The sequence below is a fragment of the Rhinolophus hipposideros genome (assembly GCF_964194185.1).
Source record: "Rhinolophus hipposideros genome assembly, chromosome: 18".
Classification (NCBI taxonomy): Eukaryota; Metazoa; Chordata; class Mammalia; order Chiroptera; family Rhinolophidae; genus Rhinolophus; species Rhinolophus hipposideros.
Genome location: NC_138064.1, coordinates 14,917,581 through 14,944,624, shown reverse-complemented (window position 1 = coordinate 14,944,624; position 27,044 = coordinate 14,917,581).

Below are 27,044 nucleotides of genomic sequence, written 5' to 3'. Positions count from 1 at the left end.
CCCCTCATCTTCTCCCTCATCCCTGTTCCACCTCTCATCTCAAAACCCTCAGTTTTCCCTCTATATCTCTGAGTCTGTTTCTGATTAGTTCGTTCATTTATTCTTTTTAGATTCCACATATAAGTGAGATCATATGGTATTCGTCTTCTTCTGTTTGATTTATTTCACTTAGCATAATGTTCTCTAGGTCCATCCACATCATTGCAAATAGTAAGGTTTCATTCTTCTTTATGGCTGTGTAATACTCCATTGTATAAATGTACCAGTTTCTTAATCCAATCGTCTACCGATGGGCATTTCGGTTGTTTCCATGTCTTGGCTATTGTGAATAGTGCTGCAATAAACATAGGGGTGCATAAGTTTTTTTGAATTAGAGTTTTGGATTTTCTGGATAGATACCTAGGAGTGGAATTGCTGGATCATAAGGTAGCTCCATTTTCAGTTTTTTGAGATACCTCCATGCTGTTTTCCATAGTGGTTGCACCAATCTGCAATCCCACCAGCAGTGCACGAGGGTTCCCTTTTCACCACATCTGCTCCAGCACTTGTTGTTTGTTGATTTATTGATGATAGCCATTCTGACAGGTGTAAGGTGGTATCTCATTGTGGTTTTTATTTGCATTTCTCTGATGGTTAGTGAGGTTGAGCATTTTTTCATGTGTCTGTTTACCATCTGTATGTCCTCTTTAGAAAAATGTCTCTTCATGTCCTCTGCCCATTTTTTAATTGGGTTGTTTGTTTTTTTGGAGTTTGGTTGAGTGAGTTTTTTTATAAATTTTGGATGTTAACCCCTTATCGGATATACTATTGGCAAATATCTTCTCCCATTCAGTAGGATCCATTTTTGTTTTATTGATGGTTTCCTCTGCTGTGAAAAAACTTTTTAGTTTGATATAACCCCATGTGTTTATTTTTTCTCTTACTTCCCTTGCCCAAGGGGATATATCAGTAAAAATCTTACTCCAGGTAATGTCTGTAAACTTTCTTCCTATATTTTCTTCTAGGAGTTTTATGGTTTCAGGTCTTAAGTCCTTAATCTATTTTGAATTTGTTCTTGTAGATGGCATAAGAAGGTAGTCCAGCTTCATTTTTTTGCATGTGTCTGTCCAGGTTTCCCAACACCATTTATTGAATAGACTGTCTTTACCCCATCGTAAATTCTTGCTTCCATTGTTGTGGATTACACAACCATACAGGCATAGATTTATTTCTGGGCTCTCTATTCTGTTCCATTGATCTATGTATCACATTTCCTTTATTCACGCACCCATGGATAGATATTTGGGTTGTTTCCACCTTTGGCTGCTGTGAATAATGCTGCTATCAACAATCATGAATAAGTATTCGTTTGAGTACCTGTTTTCAATTCTTTTGGGTATATACCTGGGCATGGAATTACTGGGTTATATGGTCCATTTTATGTTTAACTTTTTGATAAACCACCAAACAGTTTTCCAAAGCAGCTGTATCATTTTTTCATTCTCACCAGCAATGCACAGGAGTTCCAATTTCTCCACAGTCTCACCAACACTTATTCTCTGATTTGTTGTATTCTCACCATCCTAGTGGGCGTGAAGTGCTATCTCCCCGTGATTTTTGATTTGCATTTTCCCCACCTTTATTTTCTAAATGCAGAGGGTCGTTTGGTCTGCCTGGCTCCTTCCCTGGACTCCTCAGACCGTCCCTGATGGCTAACATGGTAATGAGGCTTCACAAGGAAAGAGGTCCACTTGTACACTTCTAGTTGGATTTTAAATTAGTACAACCTCTGTGGAAGACCATTTGGCAACACTCCTTATTGAAGTTACAGATGCACACCCCTTTGGCCCAGTAGCTCCAAGTCTAGGAGTCGGTCTTATGTGAACAAAATGATGTACGTATAAGGGGATTCACTGCAACATTATTTATAATAGCAACAGATGGGAAACCAACTCAGTGGCCCTCACTAGGGAACTGGTTAAACAAATTTGGGCACAGCCATATAATAGGATACTGTAGGGCTGTAAAAAAGATGAAGGTATCTCTTTGTGTGCTGAGACAGAAGGAATTCCAAGACACATTGTCAAGTGAAACACAAATCAAGATGTAGAACAGTGTATAAATAGGCTGCTTGTCATATAAAAATGGGAGAAAAGAAGATGAGTGTGTGTGTGTGTGTGTGTCCATGTGTGTGTGTGCTCGTGTGTAGTTTCATGAAAATTCATGAAGTACCTATGGGGAGAGAAAATTGGTGACAGGGACAAAGTTGGGAAGGACAATTTTTACTGTCTACCTTCTTGTGCCTTTGTAATTTCAAACTGTAAATGTATTTCCTGTTAAAAAATCAATCAATTAAATTAAAATTATGACAATTCATAAACACCCAAAGATTTCACTAATTTGAACTCTGATATTTTTGATTTTATGGTAATTTCTGTAGGACATGAACTCTTATGTAAGATTTTTTTATGCAAATCAATGCCAGGGATAGGAGTGCAGAGAAATCATTTAAGCTCTCATCTTTTCCCCTCCCACTGCAACCCTGGCTGTAGCCTCAGCTTGACGCCTTGACCACAACTTGAATTTGAGTCAGCTTGCTGGAGGCTAACCCAAGTAACCTCTCACCGCACCCCCTCCCTGTGGCCCCTCGGATTCCTAGGGTAGCCCTCCACCACCACCCCAAGGAGGACTCAGGCTGGAAACGCGGGGACTGGGTGAGCAGAGGAGCCCATGTGGCCCTGGCACCTGATGGAGATTATGTCTAAAGTAAATCTTTGAAGCTGAGATTTGGAGCTCAGTGTCATTTCCCTATCACGCAACCCAGAATGCTCTGAGCAGATCAGACTCCCCAGGAACAAGACAGAGCTCTGCCACTTTCTTGCTAAGGGACTTTGGGCAAATCTCCACAAGCCTCGGAAACTCTGTTTTCTCATTTCTGAGTGGAGCTAATAAATTCAAGATTGCTGTGTGGAGAAGAAGAAAGCTGTTAAGAGGGCTTTCCTAATGGAGGCTCTACAAAGTGCTATATGAACGTGAAGGGTTACCTTGAAAGTCACTATGAAAAGCCCACATTGGCTTGACATCTCCTATGTGCCAAGATGTCTGAGAGCTGGGGAGACAACCAATAAGAGTAACACATTCTCTACCCTTCCGGGGTTTTGAGGGCTAATGGGCAAGTGAGAGAGGCAGATGTGAAGGCAATTAATTGCAGCAATGTGCTCAGTGTAGAACAGACTAGAACACAGTGTAAGGCGGCAGAGAGAAGGAGGGCATGAACTCACGCTGGGCACCTCTGCAAAGGTTGCAGAGACCAAGCTATATTAGGGCCGAATCCGACAAGGGAAGTATGTTGCCAGGCACACAGGGAACATTCCTGGTGGAGGAAGCGGTACATGAAAGGGCAAGAGGGGAGTAAGAAAGAGTGTCTTTTGGAAACTAAGCAACTGTCTGCTGCGGATTTAGGGTGTGTGAGTGGGAGCTGAGGCTCAAAAGGGATGAGAAGGACACATCTTGGAGGCTTTTTTATGGTAGGTCATGACCAGATGACGGAGTGAGAAATAAAAGGAAAACAGGATACTATGGAACAGTATTGTACAGTATTGTACACCCCCCCCCCCTAGCCTAGCCGTGAGATAAAGAAGGCACTGAGCTACCCAATATTCCTTGCCAGGTACCAGACGAGTCTGCCTCCTGGTCGTGAAGTCAGTCCTGGCTTTGCTTCTTTGTGGAGACCCAGAGACAAGCTGTCCTCACTGGGCAGTCCCCTGCCCCACAGCGTCTGTTTATCCCAGGATGAAGTCACTGCTCAAGAACGTGGGAGGGCTCTGATATTGATGAGAGCTGCCCTGGAGAAGAGTCTTCAGCCTAGGCTATGTCTCAAGGTCAAATGTGAGACATGCTTCCTGTTGCGCCTAAAACCAGGCTTGCTCATGCCCCTCCCTGGATTTAAACACTGCTGTGAATCCTCTGACTGCAGAATCCAGCATACGTTTTTCGGCCTGGTGCCTGGGTCTTTCACAATGGGAGCTCATCTCCTGCTACTTTCCCCAGCAGCCCCACACTCTCGCCTCTTTGCTGCTTGAGGAAAGCGTACTCATATTCAGAGGCTGGCTAAAACTCACTTTTCATAAAGCCAGTTCCAACAGCGGAGGCCAGAGTGAATCGCATCCTCTTCTAGGCCCTCAGCACTTGGCACTTTCCTCTCTTAGAGCTCTCTCCAGACTGTTAATGTCTCATTTCTTAGCAAGTCCATGGTTCCTTGAGGATAGGGACCCTGTGTGACTCATCCCTGTAGTCTCAGGGTCCAGCTTGGTGTCCAGCTCAAAATTCTTGTTGATGAAGGAATGCATGCATGGGAGAGAGTGAAGGTGTGCTCTCTGGCAAAGAGGTGAACAGGTTTCTTCTGGAAAACACGATAAGCCAAGAATGGTGATACCCTCTACTTCCTTGTCTCTTGTTTTTCTTTCATTCTCTCCCTTTTGCATCACTACTCTCACACTGATATTTTTGTGTATCCTTAATTCTCTAGAAATACCTGCCATGCTGGGCTTTGTGTATTTAGGACATGGATACTGGATAATACCCTGTATCAGAACTGTTACTTGGGCTGTTGTGGTTGATAAATCAGAGCCCTCTAATGCAGATTCGATTTCACATTTCTTTGTTGAAGATATTAGGAAATATTAGTTACAATGAAAATGAGAGGTAGGAAAAACATAATTCAGTTTTCTGACACAAGGTTGTTTCCTATGGTCCACAGGCTAATTTTTTTTCCTGATTAGAATTAGAAAGTGATGATACTTTCACTGTTTCCCTTAGGAAAATATTTATAGATTTAGCGATCTTACTTTGAGGGTAATTCTCCAGTGATTCCGCCTAAATGTTTCTCCTTTAATTTCATCCCAAGGCCAAGCTTTAGTGCTTGAAATGATTAGTTCACACGGCAACTAATTTAGAATTTGAGTTACCACAGACGCTGTTTGCATGTATATTCTCATAAGAAGGATTTGAAATAACCCTTTATCTCCAAAATTTCAGAATTTTACTCACAAATATGCAGAATTTCATCCAAGGTTGTCACCAGTATACAAACCGAGGGCTCAAGAAATCAAGGCCTCTTGAATCATCAGGCCCTACCAACTATTTTATTTGTAAAGACTTCAAAGCTTGTGATGCGTGAATAGGTAATATAAACCCATTACACATTTCAAGTTTTAGTCAGTTGATCTCATTTACTTATTAAGAGTCATTTATAGGAAAATCAATTCAACTAAGTATCTGTGTCAGGTAACGCGAACAAAGACTTTGTAAATTAGGGAAAATTATGCAGCTTTTAGATGTTATTAACATCTGCATATAGTTGCAAATGCAAGACTGCACTTTGAAAAGGTAGACAAACTACAGATATTTGCCTACCATTTCTGTTACAAACAAATCTTTAGTATTCTCCATATGAAGATAAACAAAACCAGAGAAGGTATTTCCACTTTACATATCCTTCTGCAGCCTTGCAAGAAACCAACTCTTGCTCCCCAGCTACCTGCATTTTCAAGTCAGGTAACAACCTTGCAGTCCAGCGTGTGGGGAGCGTTTTCACTGGAGAAGAGAAGTGACTTGGACTAAAACCCATCACTAGCCCCTCACACCCTCTTGTGCTTCCTGATCGTCTTCCTTCCAGCAAAGCTGGTTTGAAGGCTCTGGAGTTTTGACAATGGCTTCAGGTCGCTGTCCTGGTGGCTGGTCTCAGCAGGCCCTCAAAGCTTCAGCAGCAGGGGATTCATTTCTTTTCTTAAAATTATTCTTGTACAGACAAGATTTAAACATTCACTCTCTTGGCCCTAGAATTCCATTCTCAGAGTGACTTTCCTTCCACAGATGTCTCCATTCTCCCCATAGCAGCCACAGGGATCTTTAAAGATGTAAATCACATCCGTAACCCTGTTCTCATTGCACTTCACCATGAGAATGCCTCTCCACCGCTTGCAAGGTCCTTCAGGATTCCGCCCTGCTCCCTCTGCACCCCTCGCTGCCCGCCTTTCCCCCTCACTCCCTCTGCTTCAGCTCCACTCTCCGCACTGGTGTCACGCACTCCCAACCCTTTCTCCCTCCAGCAACATTGTGTGTTAGGTTCCTCTGTCTAGTAAACTCTTTTCTTTGTCTTCATCACAGCACCATCTTCATTGTCTTCCCAGACCTTTATGTTTGGGACTTATGTCTCCACTTAGCTATTTTCTTCCCCACCAGATTGTAAACTCTGTGGGAGCAAGCACTACAGGTCTTCTCTCTCACTGCTGTCCATTCAGGCCTGGCAGGATGCCAGACTCAACGTTGGTAATTGTTGGCCGAGACTGCCCATTGTTCACCCAAGTCTGTTCTCCTTCCCACAGTAACAGGATTCAAGCTGCACATGGCCAGGTGCCCAGCGAGAACACATTACTAGCTTCCCTTTTGGCTGGGTGGTTAGGTGCCCACGTCATCACCTGTGGAGTGACAAAGGAAGTGATGTGCGCACCTCATTTGCTCAGAAGACAAGCCATAGCTCTAGACTGGTACTCACCTTCCTGAGGGCAGAAGTTTGGCGGTACCCATGATGAGCTTGACCATGTAGATAAGGGCAACACTCTTGAGGGTAGCAGAGCAATTGGATGGAAAGACATGGGTCCAAAGGACCACATATGGCAGAGCTTCCCCCAACCTGAATCATTCGCCTTGTAATGTTACATGAGTGCTGGATAAACCTGTGCTTCTTTAAGACACTATATTTATGGTCTCTTTGATATTTGGCTTAGCTTTCAGCCTGACCAACACACTGTTGAATAAATAGTTGAGTGAATGAGCAAATCCTCAGGGGCTCACTATTTTACCCTGTGCCACTGCACCCCCAAGGCAAGAGGGAAGCAGCCATCACCAGGAATCATTCACTGGGCACCTGCCAGGTACTAGAAAAACACACACCATGAACCGTCTGATGTTGGTTGAGTATCCTCATCTTTTCCCATCTGAAAGCTCCCTTGTGGCTTGCCATGTCTCACTGCACCATTGACAGATTTTGTTCTGTCATCCTAAAGAAACCAAACCTGAAAGACTGTCATGAACCATGCAGCATATAAGTAATGCTCTTTGTGTGGAGATTCTAGGCTGTTCTGTTACAAAAGTTCTTGGGTGAGGCAGAAATGCCATCTCCCAGCTTGTGGCAGCCTGGGACCCCCATCATAGCTGTGAGTTCCATGCACTTAATAGTGCTCTGCTCTCTTCCACAGTTAATGTCTGTGACACTTCACACCTGAACTTTTAATGTCAGACACGTTTTCCCAAAACTCTTGTTCCATGATGGTGGGTGGTTTTGTTTGCTTATTGAACTTTTGGGAAGTATATTAGTTGGGAGTAATGATTTCCCTAAGGAAATTTCAGTTATAGCTTTAATTTGGGGGAAAAACATGTTTTCTGCTTTTCAATGAACTTCTCTTCTTAGATCCTGGTATATTTTTAAGCTTTAGTATATTCGAAGAAAGCCATTTAATAGTCATTCAGTTAATCTCTTACCTCCTCCCAGAGGTAGCAATTAAGGCGATATCAAGATTTGGGCTTGTTTTAAGCTCATTCCTCCAGAGTCTGGGGATTTGTGTGCAGAAAGCTGATTAGAGAATGCTCTGAAAACAATACCTGGGAAGGATGAGGGAAGGAGAATAGGCAGGAGGAAGATCTGAGCTGCAATGAACCTAAGATCTAGAGCTAGGATGGTCCCTCAGAGTTGTTCTATATTGAAGCAAAGGGGCCAGCCCCTTGTATCCCCCACCGTCCATCATAAGATGTGGCTGGAAGAGAATGATCCATTCACCAGCTCTGGAATAAACTGAGGGAAACCCTCAACAGTGGACCTAGGTAAAGTAAGGACCGATAAAAAGTGTTTTTTTTTCATAGTAACTTCAGTATATTTATGAAACTCATTATCAAGAGGTGGTGCAAGATGGAAAAGATTTGGAGAAAAAGATGTCAAGAGACCTGTAACTAGGGTAACCATATTATTCAACATCATAATTTTGACTTTTACGAACAAAAGGAGGTGCTATTAATAATTACCCTGAGTCAATAGGCATAAGACAGGACTGTCCTGGGCCGGTCAGGACAGTTGGTCCTCCAGTCCCTAATAGGGAGAAAGGAAACTGGCCTGTCGGGGAGAGGGCAGCAGTAACGTGAGAAGTTTTGTGGGATCTGCTCAGACTCTGCCTTAATCTCTCAGGCCAGGCAACCACAGGTGAATGATTTAGGGCCTGGAACCCTTTTTAGGAGAGTCAGATTTTTGTCGACCCTTAGGGTTTTCTCTACTCTTGCTGCTAATTATAATAAGCAAGAACGATAGCTGCTGTGTATTCAGCACTTACTACCAGCCAGGCACTCTGAGAAGTGCTTTATGTGAACGATTTCATTCAACAGCCCTAGGAAAAGAGAACAGGACAATAGCCCTGTTGTCTCCATTTTACAAGTGAGGAAAGAGCCACTCAGAGACGTTGAGTAACTTTCCCAAAGTCACTCAGCTGAAAGGTGTTCAAACTGGGTTTCGAACACAGACTCCTAAGCAGGATGTTAACCAGCACTTGTTTTTTCCCTTGTGGGGTGCAGGCCATTTCAAGGACCCAGGAGTCTGGCATGGGATGAGAGTATGGTTAGATAAGCACCAGAGTAGAAATAGGGGACCTTGGCAACATCCCAGCTTCTCTTAGTTCTGGGCCTTCCCTGGTCCCACGCTGAGAGATGCCAAAGAGCAAGGTGGGCGTTGGCAGCTGCCCAGTGCAGCCATAGCCTAGGCTTTTGACCTGGACCAGAGCCAGTTTCTTTGTGTTTATTATATCATTGTGATTCTGTGTGGATTAATGCCTACTGCAGACGGGAAACTTGTCCCTCCAGATATCTGCATATCCTTCCTAGAACCACGGGTCATCATTGGGCCACACAGCCCACGTTTAATTCTTTTCAACTCTTTCCATCAGTCAATCTGAGGGACTCCTTAATTATCTTTATTGCTTTTCTCTGAACTCTTCGATTTGCTGGCATATCGCCTTTCGGGTAGTGAGATACCAGAAGTGTTCAGAGAAATTATAATCTCCTGTGCATGATGTAATGCGTTGGCTTGGGAAGTTGAAAATCACAGCAGTAGTTTCAACTGCGTTGCTATCCTAACCGTTGATCAATTTGGTTGTCTCCAATGAACTGGATTTTGTTTTTCTCAGTTAAAGTGAGTATGTGGCTCAAAGTCAATATAATTTAAATCTGGAATATTCCGTGTGTGTGTGTGTGTGTGTGTGTGTGTGTGTGTGTGTATAAAGTAAAGACAATGAAGCAAATTCAGGAAGCAAAAAGAAAGGAAGAATTTCTTGGTCTTTGCTCATTTACCATCACCCACTATGTGCCAGACCCCAGGTGCTATGTTCAGAAAAACTTATCTTGGGGGCCGGCCTGGTGGCTCAGGTGGTTAGAGCTCCATGCTCCTAACTCCAAAGGCTGCCGGTACGATTCCCACATGGGCCAGTGGGCTCAACCACAAGGTTACAAGTTCAATTCCTCGAGTCACGCAAAGGATGGTGGGCAGTGCCCCTTGCAACTAAAATTGAACACGGCACCTTGAGCTGAGCTGCCGCTGAGCTCCCGGATGGCTCAGTTGGTTGGAGGGCATCCTCTCAACCACAAGGTTGATGGTTTGAGTCCCTCAAGGGATGGTGGGTTGCGCCCCCTGCAACTAGAAAATGGCAACTGGACCTGGAGCTGATCTGCGCCCCCCACAACTAAGACTGAAAGGACAATAACTTGACTTGGAAAAAAGGCCTGGAAGTACACACTGTTCCCCAATAAAGTGCTGTTCCCCTTCCCCCATAAAAAAAAGAAAAGAAAAACTTATCTTGGACTGCTTTGAACATTTTAAATATTTTGTTCATTAAAAATTACTCTTGTTTTCTGGGATACCCTTTTAATAATTCCAATTTGACTCTCCTGTTACTATTTGTAGATTGATAGCTTTTAGTCTCTGGTGAGAGTGACCCATTTGTGATTCAGGTTAAATGTAACAATTTTTGGCTTGATTATTCTGAACTGAAGTTAAATACAGTTTGGCATGGATAGTCATATTGATCAGAATATCATGAAAATGCTAACCATGTTATACTCTTTTTCCAAAGAAAAAATAGAAGACTAAGTTAACTTGGATTTTTAAAAAAATAATTTGAACTCAAGTCCCCAACTTGCCTTCCCTCAGATTTAAGCCACTTTGACGTTTTTCAAGTCTGTTTGACTCCCACAAGGTTTTAGAATAATTTTTTTTTCACTTTTTATTATTTGCCCAATGATAGCTACATGAGCATTAGTTCCAAATGATGGAATTGTCTCATGATAGCAGATGCAGTTTTAATGTTCCAATGTTGAAAACTTCCTTAGACCATAACAAATAAAAACACAACAAATGCACAGCTTTTCAGTGAGGGAAGGCGGTAACACAGAGTCAAATCACACAGAACCAGATCTGGAGATTCATCTTCTCTTGTCCACAGAATGATTTTGAAACAGTGTCTCAGAAAATCGGTGCTGACCCCAGCTCTGTCCACAGCCCCAGCAGCTGTTTCCGGAAGCCCAGTGATCTCATGATCATGATGGTGTGCAGATTTCAGGCCCCACAAGTCACTTCCTTTTGGAATTCAGCCCACGAACACCTCCTGCAATGATTTTGTTCATGGTGTAAGAATTCATTTTCTTCCAAGAATCTACCTAGGTTCAAAGTTGGCCTCACTTTCTGGAAGGTCAGGCTTACCTGGGGATGGGAGAGAGGTGATACAGGAAGTGGATTTCATTAGTCCATTTTGTTTGAAAATGAATACACTCACATTCTTGAGTGTGCATCTTTTGTTAAAAACAACAACATAACACGACCACTGAGTACCACCCTAAAAACTTCTCTGCAAAGTCACAACAATATCCTCTCTTGAACCTCCCCTGACTTTGTGTCTTTCTATAATATACAGTATAATTTATAAAAGTGTGAGCAACTGTGGAATTGTTCTCCTAATAGATTCTGAAGATTCCAATTTCCATTCTGCCACACAAGACTGAAAATCCACTTGTGCTCACTTATCTGTATCTGTACCTCATCCCCACGCTGCATCAAAAATCAGGTTCAGATGCAGGTTAAGAGCACGCATTTACCTCCGGAATATGGGACTTATTAAATATCTCTCCACAATTAACATCTCCATATCAATAAGAATTATCATTAGGTCCTGTCAATCAGGTACTGAATTTTGCTTCAGGGAAACAAAACAATTTAAATTATAGCAAGTGCTCCCCTTTTTCTTCTCCTTTTTTTTTACATGCTTCTCTTTAAATTGGATAATTATGTGGCTTTTCATTAGATTCCTCTAAGCGTAATAGATCACGATATTCACCCTTTGACCTTGGTGATGAATGTCTCTGGTGAGAACATGTGACAAGCAGTGTTCTAATGAGAACAAAATACAGAATAACTGGAAAGCTTGTATAATGAAAGGGGAAAGCAGGACAGAAGCACAACCACCTTGAAGCGTGCACAAGAGGTGTTTGTAATGTGGCAATGATATGGCTTGGGCTGAAAAGAGGCTAGTTTTGGTTCTACTGACGTGGATGAAAACGCTGATTTTTCTCCTTTGGTATGTTTAAAAAAAAAAAAAAGGAGAGACAGGCATTTCAGGAAAGTCTCACATCAGAAAATACAGGTCTGGACTGAAACGCAGGCACAGATGGAGTGAATCCAACGGCCTAAAGGGGGAATCATGTGACTCGCTGCATCTTGGAACACCTGCCATGGAAATCTGAGGGTACCTCTCATTTTACTGCTGTCTTTGTGGAAGTTCCAAATGTGAGGACAGCTTAAAAAGGGAGTGACTTGGTCCTCAGGGATCTGAGCTGCTGCAGAAGGAGAAGAGAAGCAAGCAGCCCCCCAATCTCTTCACGTACCTCGCCTTGCTCAGTGGCTGGGCAGCCTGCCCTGCCGAAGCTTGGGCCTCTCCCACATCTCCCAAGTTTTCCTTCTCTGGCAGCCAAAGGGGGCTGGGGCATCCTCAAGTTGGCCTTGGGATGTTGCCAGAGGCCATGGACCAGCTGGGGGCCTCTAACTCTCCTTGCTTCCTTCTTCGACCTCCTACACACCGTTTCCCTGGATGACCATTGTTTGGGCTGACCCAGGCACAGCCCTCCTCTCGGTGGAAATGGATGGGGGATTTCCTGTCAGATCAGCTGGTGATACTGTGACATGACCTGGGATCTTCTTTTTGGTTTCCTAGATGCTTCCCTGTCCATTTGATTTTGGGGTAAACAGCACAAAAGCAGCCTATTATGAAGCTATTTATCAAAGGTATTGATCTACTGTATCATCTAAAGACATGGAGTCTGAGATGGGAGCTACTTGCTAAATGCACAGACTGGGCTGAGCTTGTTTAGGGGCTGAAGAAAGAGAGAGAAGAACCACCAGTTATTACGCACCTACAATGTGCCAACGTGCTCTACCGGCCTCCTGATAACATGCTCTCTGATTTAATTCCTCCATTAAGTTGCGTTACCTCATTTATGACTTAAGGAATGGCGCCACCGTGGCCCAGAATGACATGACAGAAAGGCTGGGGTTGACCATAGGTTAGTCTGACTTCCAAGTCCCTGTTCTCTAGATTAAAGGCAGCATGTAGCATGATACTCTTACATCTCCCAAGAACTGTGCCTTTACCATAAACCTCTCCCCAACTGACCTTTCCAGGTCTCACTTAGAATTGGTTGGGGTTATTATGAAGTTCACATTACTATCAATCTTGCTACTTGTGCAATTTCTTTTGCTTAACAGAAGACATGCAAGAGAAGAAGCATCTGCCTGCATAAACCAATGTCTTCTCATGAATTCCACCTTGGGATAAAAATTTGCAGTGAGTGATATGTGCGCTTATAGAGGATTAAGAAACTGACCAGGCTCGAAACCACGGTTCTCTTTGTTTACCTGCAGATCCGGTCTGCCTACGGTAAAATTCACCCTGGGCCCTCGTCCCTGACCTCTGCCAGGTGGGTTTGAGTGGAGACATCCTCAGGGCCAGTGGTCCTTTGCCTATTTCCACAAAAGCCTGCCAGGAAGAGAAATATCTAAAGTCCATTTTGAGCTTAACCTGGGATTTACTGTGATTTATCATGGACATCGGGCACTTACAGGCACACAGAGCTGAAGGAGAACTGAGAAGGTGAAAGATCTGCCTCTCCAGAAAGATCATCATCTTCACATCAGTCACTGTTAGAGACACCTCTGGTTTGCATTCCCAGTTCAATTGCACAGAAGAGAGATCTTTTAGCTTCTCCCTCATCACCCATATGCTGAGGAAACTGAAAAAGATGGGTCATAGTAGTTGTAAGTACTTGAGGGCTCTGGGAGGTGTTCTAAGAACTCTCTAGAGCGGGCCTGTCATTCTTCTCTGAGATTTAAACCTTCAGCACAAATACATCAGAGTGGAAGGAGGCTCTAGACATCCTCTGAAGGAGACGAAATCGTTCCCAAGTCCACACGACTCAAATATAACCTGTTTGGACATTTTATTAGAAAAATCTAAAGAAAGAATGATTTGATCAGAAAGGGGGAGGGTGGGTTGTTCAGCCATGGAAGCAGAACAAAAAGGGCCTCTCAGAGGCAAAGGTTAGCAGGGGCCACCCAGATCTTGTCCAAGGGAGAAAAGGAATTTCCAATCCTCTTGGAAGTGCTGTCTCTGCTATGGTGACAGAAGCCATAGACAGTACATGTGTAATCAACAGACTTCAAGGATTCAGGTTCCTTTGGCAAGAACACTCCATCCTATCATGGTGCCATTTAAACATTTTGTTTTCCCGGTCTCTATTCAACGTTCACCAAACAGCATTCAGATTGCTTCTGATGGACATTTGCCAACAGAAAGCAGAGAGAATGAAGACACTGACTTAGAATATCCCCAGTAGTGATTTCTCACTAGGCATGTGAACGATGTGATCGTATACATACGTGTTGTGCTCCTGCTGCCTGTCCATGAAGAGTCGGGCCAGTTCTCTCTGTGCTGACAAAGGCAGTGTCTTGAGCCTTCAAGCAGGACACCAGGTCCTGGGCAGTGGGAACACACCAAGCTGATACATGCTAAGGAGTCTTCTTCAAGAAAAGTTACCTTGGCACTTACCTTGACACAGCTGCATTCCTGAAAGCATTTCTTGAAACCATTTTAACCATTTTTAAGTTTACAGTTCAGAATTTAGTACCTTCACTATCGTTGTGCAACCATCACTACCATCCATCTCCAGAACTTTCCTCACCCCAAATTGAAACTCTGTACCCATTAAACAATACACCCCATTTCCCCTCCCTACAACTTCTGATAACCACTCTTCTACTTTCTGTCTCTATGAATTTGACTGCTCTAGGTAACACAGCTAAGTAGAATCATACAGTATTTGGCCTTTTGTGGCTGATGTATTTCATGTAGCATAACGTCTTCAAGTTTCATCCATGATGTAGCTTGTATCAGAATTTCCTTCTTTTGTAAGCCTGCATATTTCATGTATATACCACGTTTTGTTAAACCGTTCATCTACTGAAGGACATTTGGGTTGTTTTTATCTTTTGGCCCTTATGGATAATGCTGCTATAAATGTGATGTGCAATTATCTGTTCAAGTCCCTGCTTTTCATTCTTTTGAATATGAGAGGAAGCATTGTAAATTTCTACAGTAGTCATAGCTAATCTTTCCTTCGTGCTCTAGTTTACAGAGCATGTCAACATATTTACCTAATCCTATAAGGTAGCTAGGTAGAAAGGCAAATAGGGCTGTCAGTCTCATTTTGCTAAAAGTAAACTGAGGTTCGAGAGGTAAAGTGGGGGATCCTGGATTCACATCTGGCCTTCTTACCACAAGCCTAGGGCTCTTTTGATCACCGCAGCAATGTCTACCTTATTAACTGTTGTACCTCAGTGTCTAGTGCAGGGATGGTCACTAGAAGACATTCAATAAACATTGTTGAATGAGTGCTTCCCTCTGCTCCTGGACCCCAATAGCCAATAGCATGAGTGCTGCATGGATATTCAATGGAACACACTTGTTAATGGTCCTTGGTTGAGGACATCAGGGGTGTTGAAGACCACTGCAAGTTTCTGGAGGGAGACTAGCTGGATTCCTGACTGACTGATGGAGACCTCCTGGAGTAGAGGTGATGACTACGCCCACTATTTTGACCCCAGGGGCTCCACATGCCCTATTTCTGTGATGACAGTGGATGTGATTATACTGAGGAGAGAAATACTCCTGGACCTACCAATTTGCACCAGAAGAAAGCCTAACTCACTGAGAAATGAGAGTTTTCTCTTGCCCTGTAGTTACCCTGAAGACAACCACGGGTTCATCCCACTTTGGTCATCTGGCTAGCTATGAATCATGGCCCAGAAGGGAAAATGAAAATTAATTAGTATTATCAATCCTCTGATTTGGAAGAAAATGCAATGAATATTTGTTATGGCAGAGTTCAAAAGAAAGGACCGTTGAACATGGGAGAGATGCTATGTCTGCAGAAGTATCTGGAGGCTTCTCCCTCATTCCCAGACTCATTCATCATCAAAACTACACAGTTTCTGGCACTCACTCACTTTTATAAGTTTGTTGTTGAAAATGAACATCAGAAAATCTGTTTTTCCAACAAAAGGCACATAACTCATACTGGACTCAACTCTGCCAAATTGCAGGCTCGTAAACTGTAGGTTTGCAGGAGCCTGAGACAAACCACAGTCAAATATAACTTTGGGAGAATTCTATGTATCAGCTACAATGGTTTAGAGATAGAGCCTGTTATTTCTTAACCCTTGAAGACGTCCATGACCTGTGTCAAAGCCCCGGCTTCAGAGCAGGAATCACAGAACCTTAGTTAAGTTACCCAAGGTAACACACAGCCAGTTAGGGTTTCCTTAGTATTTTTTTCTTTACCTTAGAGTTTTTACTGTAGAGGCAGAAGGGAATATTGGCGGACTGAAACCCAAAGTCATGGGAATTACATGTGTTTATAAGAAAGTATTGGGGTGAGGGGTTGTAGATGAACAAGTACTAGAGTAGTGGTAATTGGACACCCTTTTTCCCCAACCCACTCCCACAAAGGTGTCCTGGAAAGTTCACAGGGATGTTGCTGAATTAAATATTCCAAGAAACACTAGCATAGACAATGTGCAATTCATTGCATAATTACTGGAATTCGTTGGATAACTACCAACTTTCCATGTCACTCTCCTCAAAGGAGACCTGGCCTGAGTGTTCTCCAAGTCTGAACTCTTAGAGATGAACCCAGATCAATAGAGAGCTGAGTAATGGAGACTTACTGTCAGAGAGCATTCCAGCTAAAGGATTAATGCCAATATCCACATGTATCAATATTAGAGCACCACATGTATATTTAAAGTATTAGGCCAAAGTGTAACACATGCGTTCTGCATTTGCAATATCCTATGCCTAGCATTTAAAGTTACTCCCAAAGTAAGTAACTTTGGCTTTACTTACTCCCAAAGTAAGTAAGTAAAGTTACTCCCAAAGTAAGTAACTTGGCTTTTCAGCGACGACATTCTTTCAGTTTACAACATGCAATATATTTGTAACGACCTGTCAGTTTTCTGAATTCAGTTCACCACCTTTGCAGGATGGGTAAGGACTACCATAAATGTAAGAGGGGTGCCAAGGGCAGCCTGTCCCTCTGTGGGCTTGTGTGAATGAGGAAGGGAGGGGGAGGAGGAGAAGGGAGAGAATGGCCTAAACAGGTTCAGACAGCCCATGCTGGTTTCTATGACAGCTGTGCTCTAGCCAGGCATCTCTGGAGGGCCATGGTCAAGTGTATAGTCAAAAACGATGATTTTAGAGTGATTCTAGGTGGGGAGAGAAAGGAAACCAACATTTAATGAGCAAGTACTATGTGCCAAGCATTATTCATTCTTCATTTCTTTTAATCCCACCATAACTCAAGAAGTTAACCTTACTTTCCCCATTCTGTTTTTAAGAAAATTGAAATTCAGATTAAAAATCTTGGCCAAAATCACATAATAAGTAAATGGAAGAGCTTTTGGGGGGATTCTTTTTTCTTTTTGCTATTCTGATTGGGTGTTTTCTGCTACCTTGTCTTTCAATCACTGATACTTTATCTAGTCTGCTGGTGATTCTTTCTGGTACATTCTTCATTTCAGTTATTGTAGTCTTCGCTTCTGACTGGTTCTTTTTTATGGGTTCTATGTCCTTTTTTATGCTTGTAATCTCTTTGTTGAAGTTCTCACTATTTTCCTTGAGCATCCTTATAACCATTGTTTTGAACTTTGTCTCTGGTAGGTTGCTTGCCTCCATTATGTTAGTTCTTTTTCTGGAGTTTGCTTCTGTTCTTCATTTGGGATGTATTTTTTTTTCTAACTTTGGCTGCCTTTCTGCACTTGTTTATACATATTAGGTAGATCTGCTATGTCTCCCAGTATTGGCCAGGTGGCCTTATGTAGTAGGTGCCCTGTGGGGCTCTGGCATAATCTCCCTGGTCACCCACTCCAAGTGCTCCAGGAGTGTCCCTTGTGTGGGCTGTGTGAGCCCTCCTGTTATAGTTGAGCCTTGATTGCTATTTGCACATATGTGGATGGGATTGATCCTCATGCTGATTGGCTGTGAGGGTTGGCAATGTCCATAGCTTATGGACTGCTGAGTGGGGGGCTTACCCCACTGAGTGGGATTTGCCCCAGTGGGCACTGGTGCTTGTTGAGATTGCCCTTATGTATGCTGCCTGTGAGGTTAATTAGTCAATGCTCTGCTGTGTTCTGGAGCCACCTTCCAAGTATGTTGGTTCTGGGGTTTCTTGGGAAGGGCTCTGGTGCAGGCCCAGGTCAGCCACTTCCTGTGACCAGCCAGGGATTACCTGGTAGGAGCTATAAAGCAACCCGCAGTTGCTTGTTGCCTGTGCTAAACCTGGAGGCATGTGGGAGAGGCCACGCTGCAAACCCATGACATCTGTCACCAGTACTGGGTCTGGGGTGGCTACGCAAAAAGTCAAGACACCCCAAAGCCTGCTGCTACCTGACAGTCCCTTAAGGTTCAGCCACTGATAGAGCCTCACTGGGTATGCAAGTTGAGTGAGGAGGGCCTCAGGGAGTCAATAGAATGGGAAGAGTTTTTGTTACCATGTTAATGTAAATTCTGGTCTCGTGCAGGGGACCCTGCTTGCTGCGCCATTTGTCGTGCGGGGTGTCAGCTCCCACTCCCCGCCCAAGAACGCAGGACACGGTAAGGCCAAAAAGGAACACCCACGGAGCCATAAGTAGGGGAGTCAAACCAATATATTCTCGCTGGTGGCTGGGCTGGAGACACAGGAAGCAGGATCTACATAATCTGCCTAACAGCATTCCGCGCTTGCCAGCCACCATCTTCTCGCTAGCCCCCATTCTTTTCTGCTAGCATAGCCACAGCCGTTATATTAGTGGCCAGTGGCCTACGGGTTACAGCTGACGGCCAACTAGCCACAGCTGCTGGCCATCTGATCACAGTTGATGGCCATTTACTACCCGAGCCAGCACCTTTCTATGTGAGGCCGAGAGCCTGGAAACTGTTTTTTGGGGCTTTGTCCCACATCTGGTTTGGTGCCAGTGCTGAGCCTGGAGCTGCTCAGCAGAAGTCTCAGAGCACAGGGAGGCCAGTCACCACCAGCCTGCAGCCTGCCGGACTCCAACAGTTTTCCAGGAAAGAGTGCAATATGGGCAGGGCTGGCTGCTCGCAGAGAAAGTGCCTTTGCTCTTGGGAGAGTTAGGTGGGGTGGGGTCCCAGTGAGTCAGCAAAGTTGAATGAGTGGAGCTCACCAGACCAATCAGATTCAGATTTGGCTGAGAGGGGAGGACTCAAAACAGAAAAGATGGCTTTCACCTGTGGGCTGCCCGGGAGAAGGACCTCTCAGGGAAAATGACGACTGCCCTCCAGCCCTTGCTCTGAAGCCACGCTCCTTAGTCTGCCCTCCGTATGCCTCTGACGCCCCCTGAGTCATTGCCCTTTCACTGGATCCCAAGGTGAGTGCCTGCGAGTGAGCGAGTGAGTCTGTGTGCGGGCTATTTAAGAGGACATCTGGGTTTCCTGAAGGTTTCCAGCCCACCTGGATGGTTGGAATCCCCACTGGTTTTCACAGCCAGATATTGTGGGGGCTCCTATTCCTGGCACTAGTACTCGGGGTTGGGGAAGCCTATGTGGGGCTAGGGTCCCTTGCTCCTTTTGGGGGAAGAACCTCCCTGGTTGAGATATCCCTCCTGATTTTCAACCACCACACGGAAGTTTGGGGCCTGTTTCACGTCTCTGCCCTTCCTCCCAGTCTCGATGTGGCTTTTTCTTTATATTTTTAGTTATAAGACTTCTGTTCGGCTAGACTTCAGACGATCCTCCAGGTTGATTTTTCTATAATTCAGTTGTAATTTTAATGTGCTTACAGAAGGATGCAGGCACAGTGTTTATCAACTCTGCCTTCTTGTATCTCAAGCCAAGAAGGTTGTATTTTATTCTGAGTGATCTGGGAAGTCATTAGAAGGTTTTGAGCAGAGAAGTGACATGATTTGACTTTTACTTTAAAAGGGTCACTCTGGCGGCTGCGTTGAGCATAGCCTGTACTGGAGCAAGGGTGGAGGCAGGGAGACCCATTAGAGGCTGTTACAATCATCCTGGTGAGGGCTGGTTGTTTGGAGCAGGGAGGTGGTAGTGAAGGTGGGGAGAAGTGAAAATCTGGATATAGTTTGAAAACAGTCAGTTGCATTTGCTGATGGATTGGACTGTGGGGTGTGAAACGGGTCAAGGATACCTAAGGTTTTGGTTCTGAGCAAAGGACAGGAGAGAGTTGACGTTAATTGAGAAGGCTGCTGGAGGGGAGGTTTTGATGCATGTGTGTGTCATGTGGGGGTGGGAAGTGGGACAGGAACCAGGAATACTTCTTTGGAAATATTAAATTCAAGAAGCCTGTTGGATATCCAAGAAGCTATCTCTCTGGAGTCTGGAATGGTCCAGACTGGAGGTATAAATTTGGGACTTGTTAGCACATAGATGGTGTTTATAGCCATTTTGCTGGATGAGATCAACTATGGGGTATAATTTAGAGGGAGAAGAGGTCCAAGGACTGAACCCTGGGGCTCTATAATTTTTAGAGGTTGAAAAAAAAAAAGGGAAAAACCAGATGGAAACTGAGAGGGAGCAGTATCCTGGGAGCCAAATGAAGAAAGCTGCCCAGAGTTCAAATAAAATGAGAATGGAGAGTTGACCATTGCACTTAGCAACACAGAGGTCATCTGTGACCTTGATAAGAGTATTATGGTGGAGAGGCGGGGTCAAGCCTGATTGGAGCAGCTCTTGAATCATAGAATGGGAGGGGAGGCGGTGCAGTGAGCCCGTATAGATAGTTTTTTGAGGAATTAACCTGCTAAGGGGAGCAGAGAAATGGGACAGGAGCTGAAACATGAGGTCAAGAAAGAATTTCTCCTCCTCCCCCCTTTTTCCCCCTTTTTTAAAGATCAGAGAAATGCTGCAGTTTTATACGCTGATGGGAATGGGAAGGAAGAAGTTTGGAGGAGTGTCCTTGAGTAGAGGAGGGAGGGGCTCTGGCACAGGTAGAGGGGTGGCCTCCAGGAGCAGGGAGGTCCACTTGAGGAAACCAGAGGGGCAGAGCTTCGGGTGCAGGCAGGCTGGTGGGGGAAGTGGGAGGGGGAGTGGGAATAGGTCAGCAGGTTAGCAGCTGAGAAGAGGATACAAGCAGAGGTGCCAAAAATTTAAGAGAGGAAAAGGTGCAAAACTGTCACTCTAAAACTAAGGGAGTCAATGGACTGGGGAAATACGTGTGGTGGGATTTCTTGGAAGCACTGAGAATGCAAAGTTAATGACATTCATGAAATTTAAAGGGAAAGAAAATTTAAAATCCAAATGTATTTGTTTTTCATGGGAAGCAAATTCAATGTAAAATGATTTAAATTCTTTAACCCCATGATTCCTCGTTTTCTGAAACCTACAAGGATTCTCTTTCAATCTGGTATTAAACCCAAATCCCACCCTGTATCACTCTCTCTACCTACCTAAGCTTACTGTCTATTAATTCCAGCTCCAAACCTGCCTTCTGCTGAGTCGATTTCTTTCCTATTCCTTCAAGAGTCCAATGTCTGTAAGTTTTTGTTCATGCAGTTCTCTCTGCCTTTCCTTTACCTAAGCAGTATGTCCTCATGGAGTCCTCTGACTGCCTGCTTTCCTTTCTCTGCATTATTCTTGGGCTGCAGGCCGTAGTATACACTGATTGTTTTCTGATGGTTTTACCCAGGAGAGCCTTGTTTACTGCATAGATTAAATGTGCTAGAGGTTAAGGGTAACTCTCCTTTTAGAAATATTGCCTTATATGTTCAAGGTGCAAAAAAGAAGCAAGGCTGCTTGCTGAGCCCCAGGCAGGACCCCTGACTTCCTTCAAATGTACTTGGAAGCACTGAGTTCCAGGACCCTCCAACACACCTTTGCAAATTCCATTCAGCAACTATGCATAAAAGCACCCCGGTCGAGATGGCACAGAATTCTCTCTGGGTTCCCCTTTTCACAGCACCTCAAGTGCCCATGGAATTAAGTGGAGTTGGTGGAACTGCAGGGGAGGCAGGGGTGTTTGTGTTTCCTCTGTGACGCTCATCAGTGAACCAGAGAATCTTCAGCTCCCCGAAGCTGGCAGAGAGGTGACCTGTATTGAGGCCTCTCTACCCCCTGGGTAGCATCCAATTGAGGCCCATGCCGTTATTAGAGGGATAATGGGATTCATTTCAGCAAGGACTGCTTGGCTGGGGCCGAGCTGATTTTAATTTTCAATGTTAATAAACTTGTGGCTATGGCTTTTTTCACACCGATGTGCTCACACCTCATTTCGCCCACCCATTAGGCAATTACCAGCAGCGCCTCTGTTCCCAGCACCTCTTAAACATGGAGCAATTATGCTTATTTGGTGAATGATGATGAAAGTTGGAGACAGCACATGCACTGGCATAGAACTTTCCTCCCGATTTCATCAGGTGTGCACTGGGCTCATCCCTTTAGTAAAAAATGAGGCTATGGTTACAACGTTCACTGTAACAGAAATGCAGAGACAGTCCCCACCTGGGTCCCGGGTGTGGACCCAGCATGCCACCTAAGTCAGATATGGCTGGCCCAGGCCTCAGACCCCCAGCTCTGGGTTTGTGGAGACAGCCCGTCGGCTTGGGAAATAAGCAGCTAATGCTCTTTGTTTATCTTGAAATAGGAAGTCTTAAGTGTGTATTAATCCATTGAGAGTAATGATCCCTTTATTTACAAAGTTGTTTAATTCCTCACGTTTGTGATCCTTGTGAGTGTGAGTGGATTTCTTATTTGCCAAGTTACTCCATGATTTCCACAGCAGCTTAAACAACCCTCGCTTTCCCCTTCCAGATCCTTCGACTGATACCCAAGCAAAGCCATTGCTAGCCTGACATCTGACCCCATTTGCAAAACCTTCCAGGGTTTGAAGAATGGTTTCAAATGAGGGGATGGTGGGATCCATGTACAGATGGAACCAAGAGACAGGACAAAGGTCTGAATCCAGAGTGGGGTGCCCTTGCCCTTGGCCAGGAAGGCAGCACCCCCACTGTTCTGTGATGCCATTGCTCCACTCAACGGTCTTCCTCTGCCTGACCCCATTATAGCCCAGTGTCACCTTGTCTCCAATGTCCCCAAATCCCTGCTTCCTAATTGGAAAATTTCAGTCATCGTCATAGAGGGACAGGCAGTGCATAAAACTCCTGTCAGAACAGGGCTACCTGTCAGTGGTGGTGACATCACTTTAGTGGGTTGCAACTTGTTACCTTTTTAAAGAAAAGAAAACAAGAACAGAAGAAAATATCAAGAGTACACTGTACCTGGTGATTCCAAGTATTGTTTCACTAAGGTTTGGTTTTGCTCTGTTCAATCAGAAAATAGTTATTGAATAGTTGTTCTGTAGTGGGTAGTGTTCTAGGAACTGGTTTCAGTAAAATGGTTATATCTGGGTCCACTTGTAGGGATCTGTGTACTGGATCTCAGTATAAACTGTGTCTCTCACAATGGATTGGTATAGAAAGATTGTGGAGAATTCCTGGTGTAGTTCCTAGCATGCCCCAGGATCCAAGCATCCCCGGCCTATTTCTGGCTCCGAGGTTCTCACTGGCCGTCCTGACTCTCAGTTCCAGAATGTAGTGCTCTTTGTGGCCCAGTGCTTACGCGGCAGAATTCAGAGTGTGACGTTGACATTTGTTTCTGCTCTACTCTCTGGAGGGAGGGGCTAGGCATTTGGAAGCACATGGCTGACAGAGAGAAGGTACCGTAGTCAGTGATGGACCCAGGTAGCACGTCAGCCAAATGATACTGGGCTCGAACCCCTTTGATCAGAAGGGTCTCTGTTTGGATGAGACATTTTCTTTGCTTTTTTTTTAGTTAAAGTTTATTGGGTGACAATTGTTAGTAAAGTTACATAGATTTCAGGTGTACAATTCTGTATTACATCATCTATAAATCCCATTGTGTGTTCACCACCCAGAGTCAGTTCTCCTTCCATCACCATATATTTGATCCCCCTTACCCTCATCTCCCCTCCCCCACCCCCCTTACTCTCTAGTAACCACTAAACTATTGTCTGTTCGGACCTTCGAACCCAAGGTCCATAAGTTTAGTACCTATGTTTTCTTCTATGCAATTTACTGTTTCAGATCTTATGCTTGAGTCTTTGATCCATTTTGAATTTATTTTGGTACATGGTGACAGATAGCAGTCCAATCCAGATAGTTATGAGTTTTTGTTTCTCATTTGTTTGTCTTGTTCTTTTGTTGTTTTTGGTTTATATGCCACATATCAGTGAAATCATATGGTTCTCTGCTTTTTCTGTCTGACTTATTTTGCTTAGCATTATACTCTCAAGATCCATCCATGTTGTCACAAATGGTCCTATTTCATCTTTTCTTACCACCGAATAGTATTCCATTGTGTATATGTACCACAACTTCTTTATCCCTTCATCTATTGAAGGACATTTTGGTTGTTTCCATGTCTTGGCCCTCGTAAACAAAGCTGCAATGAACATTGGAGCACACGTGTCTTTATGGATAAATGTTTTCAGATTTTTGGGGTAGATACCCAGGAGAGGGATTGCTGGGTCATATGGTAATTCTATTCGTAATTTTTTGAGGAACCTCCACAATGCCTTCCACAGTGGCTGCATTAGTCTGCATTCCCACCAACAGTGTATGAGGGTTCCTTTTTCTCCACAGCCTCTCCAACACTTGTTACTATTTGTCTTGTTGATGATAGCCATTCTGACTGGGGTGAGGTGGTATCTCATTGTGGTTTTTATTTGCATTTCTCTGATGATTAGTGATGTTGAGCATTTTCTCATACGTCTATTTGCCATTTGTATGTCCTCTTTGGATAAATATCTCAGGTCCTCTGCCCATTTTTCAATTGGGTTGTTTGTTTTTTTGTTGTTGAGTTGCATGTGTTCCTTGTATATTTTGGATATTAGCCCCTTACTGGAGGCACTGTTTGCAAAAATCTTCTCCCATTCAGTTAGTTGTCTCTTTATTTTGTTGATGGTTTCTTTTGCTGTGCAGAAGCTTTTAAGTTTGATGTAGTCCCATTCATTTATTTTAGCTTTTACTTTCATTGCCTTTGGAGTCAAATTCATAAAACGCTCTTCGAACCCAAGGTCCATAAGTTTAGTACCTATGTTTTCTTCTATGCAATTTATTGTTTCAGATCTTATGCTTGAGTCTTTGATCCATTTTGAATTAATTTTGGTACATGGTGACAGATAGCAGTCCAGTTTCATTCTTTTGCATGTGGCTTTCCAATTCTCCCAGCACCATTTATTGAAGAGGCTGTCTTTTCTCCATTGTATATCTTTTGCTTCTTTGTGGATAAGACATTTTCGCAGAAGACGCAGTACCCCAAGTCAGTGAGATCCCTGATAGGGAGAGCTGGCCAGAATTTCTAAAACCAACACTTATGAAGACTGCTTTTAGCTCTTGGAAAGTCTCCAACTGTTTTTGTGGCATTTGCTACAACCACAAATGGAAAAGCCATTAATTTAAAGAAACTTCTATTTTTCTGATTGCAAAAATTCTGAATTGCTGGATGATGATGATGATGATGATGATGATGATGATGAGTGTAACTTTGCAGAAGAGCTCCTCCAAGCTGCTTGGCTGCATTTTTAGCAAAGTGTCCCAGATTTCCTCTGGGATCTCTGCCACTTCAAACATAGGGACTGGTCCGTAATGATAGCTGGAGCTTGCATCTGAGCTAACACTGGGGTGAAGTGGCTCTTAATGTATGTGGGAACCAGCCTTACCTGCAAAGAGAGCCTCAATCTAAACTTTTGACATTCTCTTCCACTGGATAACAGGATAGAAGGATGGTCATTTTCACACAACCGTTTTCTATGTATGTAGGACAAAGTTACTGATAGAGCCTTATAAATTAATATCTTAGAACAAATCATGTCATCATGTCATGAGTAGAACTGTTACATTGCACTGTATTTTTTGGTGTTAAGAGCTTTAAATAGTCAAATGTCTATTGTTTGTTGTAACTTTAGTTTTGTAATAGACTGAGGCCTATGCAGCTCGGGTTTGGTCAGTTTGAGAAGATTGGTCTTCCAAGTGGGGCTATTCTAGAAAAATCATTTCGTGCCGCTCTTCCTCAGCTAAGGAAAGGGAAAAACAGAATCCCGGTGATGGAGCATTTCAGACACTTCCAGGGCACCACTGAATATTATAGATGATGGGCAACATGTCTGCAAATGACATCTTCACAAAATATATGCCAATGACCCAGAAATAATGAGGCAGGGAAGGGAAGTCTCACGCCAAATACCACCCAGTACCGCAGCTCTGGAAAGCCCAGGAATTCTTCTTCCTTTTAGTTTACTTCTTATTTAAAAAGGGGGCTGTCTCCCAATAGCAAAAGCCATATATTCAGGAAACTTGGGGGGGGGAAACGTCAAAGGAAAAGAATCACCCGTAAGCCCTCCTCTCTGTCGGTCCCACTACCCAGCCAGGCAAGGTAGCCATTATAGCAACATGACCTATGTCCTTCCAGATTTTTCTCTTTATCTTTACAGAGACATGTGGATTTCAAGAGAGAATCATCCCCTTCTTTCCTCCCTGTCTTTCTACCTGGGGCATTAAATTGGAACTCCCATCCCTGAAGAAATGTTAGGTAGAGAGTACTTCTGCCTTTGTCTGCTGCCTCCCTTTTTCCCCTACACCCAGGGGAAGAGGAATTATTGGAGGTGGGGGGAAATTAGGGAAGTTATTTAAGCACCTCCCTTCTACTCTCTGATTTATGGATTTCATCTCAGCTTATCTTCAACGCCTCTGGTGGTTCTCAGCCAAGGCAGCACCCCCACTCTTGCTGGGGGAGCATTTGGAAATATGTAGGGAAGTTTCTTTGTTGTCACAAAGCTTGGGGGACACTGTGGTATCTGAAGGGTAGGGGCTAGGAATGCTAACCAGTCTGCGATGTGGCAGAGAGCCCTACCCAACATGCAGATAGCCTGGAGTTGAGAAGCACTACACAGGGCTAAGCTTAGCAGGGCTGGTCCTTCCCTCACAGTGGGGAGCTGAAGTTCTGAGTGGGTAGGATAACTCATAGAGGAAAAGAGTAGGAAGTCTGCTTGCCTTAGTTCCAAGCTATGTTTTTCCAATCAGAACTCTCAGTAACAAAGCTGGTATCTTGCTCTCCATCTGCTTGAACTTTTGGTCTCTCTCTCAATTGGTTTGTAACTCTGAGGGGAAGAGAGCAATATGATTAATTATTAATCCCCAACATAGACTTTTAAGGAATATAGCCCCCTTTTACTATCCATGTTGTTTTGTACTTTGCTTTTGGTCATGCAGAAATAGATCACAAATACTTTTTCATGACAATAATATTTTGTCTGCAGCATGACTTCTAATGGCTGCACCATAGTCTTACATATAGATGTGCCATACTTTACCCAATTAATTCTCTTCTTTCAGACGTGTA